Source organism: Pan troglodytes, chromosome 19 (genome assembly GCF_028858775.2).
Source record: "Pan troglodytes isolate AG18354 chromosome 19, NHGRI_mPanTro3-v2.0_pri, whole genome shotgun sequence".
In the NCBI taxonomy this organism is placed as follows: Eukaryota; Metazoa; Chordata; class Mammalia; order Primates; family Hominidae; genus Pan; species Pan troglodytes.
Window position 1 is genome coordinate 76,871,035 of NC_072417.2, and position 6,582 is coordinate 76,877,616.

At 46.4% G+C, this 6,582-nt stretch overlaps 1 protein-coding gene across 17 annotated transcripts in view; it reads right to left on the minus strand.

Moving 5' to 3' along the window:
- STRADA (STE20 related adaptor alpha) overlaps positions 1–3,156 on the minus strand; it is a 39,884-nt gene extending 36,728 nt beyond the window's left edge. For 8 of the 17 annotated variants that reach the window (XR_010152731.1, XM_054669863.2, XM_016930624.4 and 5 more), the window contains exon 1: positions 2,070–2,315. The gene's annotated coding sequence lies outside the window, so the exon portion shown is untranslated. 17 annotated transcript variants of the gene reach the window in all.
- Between the last annotated feature and the right edge of the window lie 3,426 nt (positions 3,157–6,582).

Below are 6,582 nucleotides of genomic sequence, written 5' to 3' on the forward strand. Positions count from 1 at the left end.
TATCCACACTTATCAAGAATTAAGAAATACATATGTATGTGTATATTATATATTATGCATATATGTATATATTATATATGTACATAGTGTATTAATATGTATACATATATAATTTTATGTGTATATATTATGTATACATATTGATACATTATATATTTATGTATATGTACATATATATGTACATATATACATATAATGTACATAATTATATGTATATACATATAATGTACATAATTATATGGCCCGGGACGGCTGCTCCGACGAAGGCCCGGGCCTGGGGAGATGGAATCGGTGGCAGAGCGAGGAGGGACTGGCTCCGGCAGCGCACCAGGCACCCCGCCAGGCAGGTACCTGTTCCTGGTTTCAAACTCCGGAGCTCAAGCAATCCTACTGCCTCAGTCTCTCAAAGCGCTGGGATTACAGAGGTGGGCCACGGTACCCAGCCTATCAGAAACATTTAACACTATATATATATATATACACACACACACACACACAACAAAGCAATATTACTAGTGGACAGACATAGAAATAGCTTTATTGGCCGGGCGCGGTGGCTCACGCCTGTAATCCCAGCACTTTGGGAGGTCGAGGCTGGTGGATCACCTGAGGTCAGGACCTCAGAGATCGGCCTGACCAACATGGTGAAACCCCGTCTCTACTGAAAATACAAAAATTAACCAGGTGTGGTGGGGGGTGCCTGTAATGCCAGCTACTCGGAAGGCTGAGGCAGGATAACTGCTTGTACCAAGGAGGCCGAGGTTGCAGTGAGCGGAGTTCGCGCCATTGCATTCCAGCCTGGGGGACAAGGGCGAAACTCCATCTCAAAAAAATTAAAATAAAAATAAAGAGAGAAAATAATAAACCCAGCAAACATTTATGGCAAACTTCCTACGTGTCAGGCACTGTGCTTTTAAATGCTTCATGAGCAGCTCACAAGTATTATCATCTCTGTTTTACGGATCAGGAAATTAAGGTGTGCAGGGAGGTTAAATGCCCAAAGTCACACAGATAAGTGGTAGGGGACTAATTAAATCTGTTCCAAAGCCTGTGCTCTAAAAACCAGAGTAAACTTCCTCCATTTCTGGGGCCACAACTATAAACACTGCATTCCAGCCAAAACACCTCTAAGAAATCTGATTAAAAAGTAGGGGACAGATTTGACCAGTTCAGCACTGTAACTAAAGGCTGAATTCACAGGCTTTTGGCAGGTGATCAAATTTGGTTTCTTCCTTAACTCTCAGGGACAAGAAACAGTCCTGGGTGTCTTCAGGAAGGTATGAGTGTCAATGAAGAATTGTCTTAACGTCGCGTATACGTATTGGAACATGCTTCTACTTGAACAGATATTACAATAAGAAAAGGGCAAATTCCAACGGCTCTTTCTCCGGGAAAGTCAAGTTAAAGTATGTTAGGATACAGGAGAAGGCTGGGCAGAGAGGTTAGTTCCCTATTTCCTGAGAACTATGAACAGTTTTACCTACCCACTGCCCCTCCCTCGAGCTCTCTTCCTTATCCCCAACCCCCAATCCCCATCTTCGGCGCCCAAATCCCCTGCAGGCACCCAAAAAACATTTCTGGAAAACAAAAAGACAATGAGCTCTTCGTTTAGGCCGATTCTGGGAGTCATCTGGATCTTGTGTCCTTACGAGGACTTGACCCGCTGCCTGTCAGCCCGAAGTGCGCGGCGGCTGGGGAGAGCGGGGAGCCCAGGACCGGGGTCGGCCCCCACTCTGCCTGAACAGGACAAACGGGCACCCAGCCCTAGGCTCCCCACCTGGAAGTCCTAGGGGGTGGGGAGGAAGGGGAAAGCAGGAGCCCGCCTCTCTCGCCCGGCAACTCCGCTTCAGCGTCTCCCCGCCAGGCCCAAGCCTATTCTGCTCTCGGGTTGCGGCGCCTCATTGCGGGAGTCGAGGACGCGGGTTAAAAAGGGGGCCCGTGGAGGGTGAGGGTGAGCCCAGGATGGCCGCTCCGACGAAGGCCCGGGCCTGGGGAGATGGAATCGGTGGCAGAGCCAGGAGGGACTGGCCCCGGCAGCGCACCAGGCACCCCGCCAGGCAGGTAGGTACCTGTTCCTGGAGTTAGCAAGCAGCCCCGACCGTCTTGGCTCCGCCTCCTCAGTTTTACTGCCGCGCCGCCGCCAGACCGGTTGCTGGGAGGGGAGCACGCAACGTGCCATGCGCAGTCGGGCGACCGGGAGGACTGATAGAGCGCTCCGCCCCACCCCGCCCTGCGGGGAAGTCCCGCCCTTTCCGAGTGGCCGCGGCTGCGGCAGGCCATAGCAGCCGCCGCCGCGCCGAGAGCGGTTCTCAGTTCCCGTTGTCTTTCCCGCCGCGCAGCGCTTCCGCCTACAGCCTCCGCCCCCGCAGCAGGAGGGGGAAGCAGGTGGCTTCAACAATGAAGGACCAGAGAAAGGCAAACTTGGCTGTTCCTGAGAATTGTGTTCTTCTCATTTCATGTGGTAGGACTTCTATGGGAAAACCCGCCTCGCACTTTTCTTGGACGACATCTCAAATGCCCCTCACTTTGGCCTCTCGGGCACCAGATAACAAGCTGCAAAGGGGAAGCCCATCCTTTCTTTGCTCCCCACTATTTGTAAAACAAGGAAAATAGCTCAACTAATGAAAACGATCTTGTCCCCTCAGTATCTTTTTTTTCCCCCCGAAGCCTTCCTCATCCACAGCTGAGGCCGTTTGTGGAAACCTATCAGGTTTGTCCAAGCCAGGTTATGCAGAGCTTGAGAAATGAGGAAGCGATGAACTAAGCCTCACTCCTGTGAGACTAGGTTTTTCAGTGACTTATCCCCCGCGTGCGCAGGAGGGGGTATCCAAAACGCGGATATATACCATCAGGTAATGAACACTCGCTCTTGCCAGCTCTGAGCTTTGACACAGATTTAGACCGTCCTAACTTCCAAGACTGGGGGAGAAGTTTAGCTACATCCAAGTAGGGACTTATAGAAATATGCCCCTGGAAGGCCGGGCGCGGTGGCTCACGCCTGTAATCCCAGCACTTTGGGAGGCCGACGCGGGTGGTTCACGAGGTCAGGAGATCGAGACCATCCTGGTTAATACGGCGAAACCCCGTCTCTACTAAAAGTACAAAAAAATTAGCCGGGCGTGGTGACAGGCGCCCGTAATCCCAGCTACTATGGAGGCTGAGGCAGCAGAATGGCCTGAACCCGAGAGGCGGAGCTTGCAGTGAGCAGAGATCGCGTCACTGCACTTCCAGCCTGGGCGACAGAGCGCGACTCCGTCTCAAAAAAAAAAAAAAAAAAAAAAGAAATATGCCCCTGAAACTGTGGGACCTGTATGCACGAGTTCTCATTTGATCTTACATACATCACTTTGATTTTTTTTTTTTTTTTTTTTGAGATGGAGTCTTGCTCTGTTGCCCAGGCTGGAATGCAGTGACGTGATCTGGGCTCACTGCAACCTCTGCCTCCTGGGCTCAAGCAATTCTCCTGACTCAGCCTCCCAAGTCGCTGGGACTACAGGCGCACGCCACCACGCCTGGCTGATTTTTGTATTTTCAGTAGAGACGAGGTTTCACCATATTGGTCAGGCTGGTCTTAAAATCCTGACCTCAGGTGATCCACCAGCCTCGGCCTCCCAAAGTGCTGGGATTACAGGTGTGAGCCATCTGCGCTGGGCCACATCATTTTGATTTTATCGAGTGCTTTGACGTTGCTAAGGGCTACCCTCACATGCTCTCATTCTCAAAATAAGATGCCACTCTCAGGAGCAAACTTGGTAAACTCACAAAGCAACACAGTATAAACAGAGAAGTAAAATTTCTAGCAGTGTTCTACTGAAGGGTCTTTCACATGTGGTCTTTTGGACCGAGTATTAGAGAGACTGCTTGAAAAGATGCTAAACTTCTTGCGGCCATTACAAATGGGTAGAGAAAACATATTGTCTCAGAACTGTTCTGTTTTAGCAGTCTGTAACAGAAGACAGTCCTATGGGTATAACTCTTTTTTTTTTTTTTTTTGAGACGGAAGTCTTGCTCTATTGCCCAGGCTGGAGTGCAGTGGTGCAATCTTGGTTCACTGCAACCTCTGCCTCCTGGGTTCAAGCGATTCTCCTGCCTCAGCCTCCTGAGTAGCTAGGATTACAGGTTTGTGCCACCGCACCCGGTTAATTTTTGTATTTTTAGTAGAGACGGGGATTTGCCATATTGGCCAGGCTGGTCTTGAACTCCTGACCTCATGTGATCTGCCCGCCTCGGCCTCCCAAAGTGCTGGGATTACAGGCCTGAGCCACCGCGCCCGGCCTCTTGTCTCTCTTATATCGTTTCACATCATTCAAAATGAGAGGAGGCAGGAATGGTAAGCAATGAGAACCTGGGATGATAAAGCACAGTGTTTCACCTCTTCCTGCCAAATCCACTGGATTCTTGTACAACACAATTCTAAACAATCTTCACATTGCCAATTCCTACTGAATGGGTGGAATAAGAAATCAATGTTTTTCTTTGGTCTAAATTCCATCTAAAGAAAGGAGTTAGGGCCAGGCGCACTGGCTCACACCTGTAATCCCAACACTTTGGGAGGCCGAGGTGGGTGGATCACAAGGTCAGGAGATCGAGACCATCCTGGCTAACACAGTGAAATCCCATCTCTACTAAAAATATAAAAAATAAGCAGGGCGTGGTAGCACGCATCTGTAGTCCCAGCTACTCTGGAGGCTGAGGTAGGAGAATCGCTTGAACTTGGGAGATGGAGGTTGCAGTGAGCCGAAATTGCACCACTGCACTCCAGCCTGGGCAACACAGTGAGACTCCGTCTCAAAAACAAACAAAAGAGGAGTTTCACATCTGGTCTTTACAGGAAAAGGTTTGCTATTACTAAGGAAACAGAATCATAAGCTACTCCCCTCTTCCTCAAAAAATACCCTATCAATTTTTGCAGATAAAGAACTCTGAAAGGATCTGCTTGGTTTCCATTGGGAGAAAGAAAAGCAAAAGAGAGTAAAGCAAGAATGCATCACTTGGAGACCAGTCCTAGATGATGCCTTATACTTGCAAAGTGCTTAAACAGTTTACAAAACAATCTTACATATGTAAATATTTTCTCTTAGTGTTCAACTACCTGTGAAGCAGGCAGGGCAAATAATTACTATCCTCACTTCACGTTAGGTTAATAACTTGCCGAAAGTCAAAGGATTAGTAATTAGTTCTGCTGGCACTAAAAGCCAGGTCTTTGTCTTACAGTCCAGTGCTTATTTTGGCATTGCTAAACATCCAGGCAATGCAAATGAGATTGGAGACTTAGTGGTTTTCCAGTTTGTGACACTAAACAACATCCTCCTCTCTTTGTCCTCGCATTCACAGGAGAATTAATGGAGTCTTAACTCAAGAGGTGGAATGCAGGGAGGAGCCCATAAATAACATATGGGGCTCTAAAAATATAAAATATTTTTAAAATGATTGAATGGTAATAACAAAAGGAATATTCAGATGAACTCTTTTGAAGGAAAAGCATTTCAGTGCTGACTTTTATCGAACAGAAAGAATTTTCCTCTGAGCTTATACTCTTGTAGGATAACTCCAGAAAGTCAAGGCGGCACTCTGAGATTTTGTCAGTCACTTTAATAGATGTCCATAGGTAGTTCATATGAATGCTTAAGTTACAAAATTAGCTGCCATGGTCCAAACGTATGGGACTTTAGGAAAGCTTTTCTTACTCAAAAGATAACTAAGACTATCAACTTTGATTTCTAAAATGTAATTTAAAGGTTTGTAAAACAAGGCTACTACTATAATTATATAATATTAAAGTAATTAAGTTTTATGTTATTGTTATTTTAATAACTTAACTTCATGAACTGTTAAAAATAGTACATTTGCATCTCTCAGTTTACATATTTCTGTATTAACTTGGAGAAAAACCCATGTGAAAAGTTTCCATGCAGTTACAAAGGCAGCAGCACATGCTGTTTTCACAGCAACTTGTTATTGCCTCAGAACAGGCCTGCACTAAAGCATCAACAAAAAATACCCACCACCCCACTCCCACCAGAAAACCCAACCCTTACCCATCCCCGGCAAAAATTACCTGGTACAAGCAATGACCTAAAAATGCTTTCTTGGTAAGAAGCATTTATAAAATGCAGAGATCTGAACAAGCTAAGTGCTCGTGCAGATACATGGGCCTCTCCTCCAAGAGTTGCTTCCGCAAGAGGCGGAAAGAACTCTCAATAGTTTAGGAAAGCTCATTTTCAAAAGTATACTTACACATATTCATGGCCATTTCTTTGAAAGAACATACCCAGCCTCAACTATGGAAAAGATAAAAGCAGAGGGAGAAGCAACGGCACACAGCCATAATATAGAGAACAGAGCTTCTCCATGAACATCCACCAGGCTGCAGCAACCAAGAAGGAAAAAACATTTGTAATTTCACATAGACCAATGATCTTACCTAGGTGAAGCATTAATTTTTCATGCATTTGTTACTCAAGAAAATAAACATACAACCACTTAAAATACAGCATTCACGTTGCCACTGGTTCGTGGTATCAGGTAAGGAAAAAATGATGCTCCTGTCCCTAGAATTTTCCATGTACATGTCAGTATCGT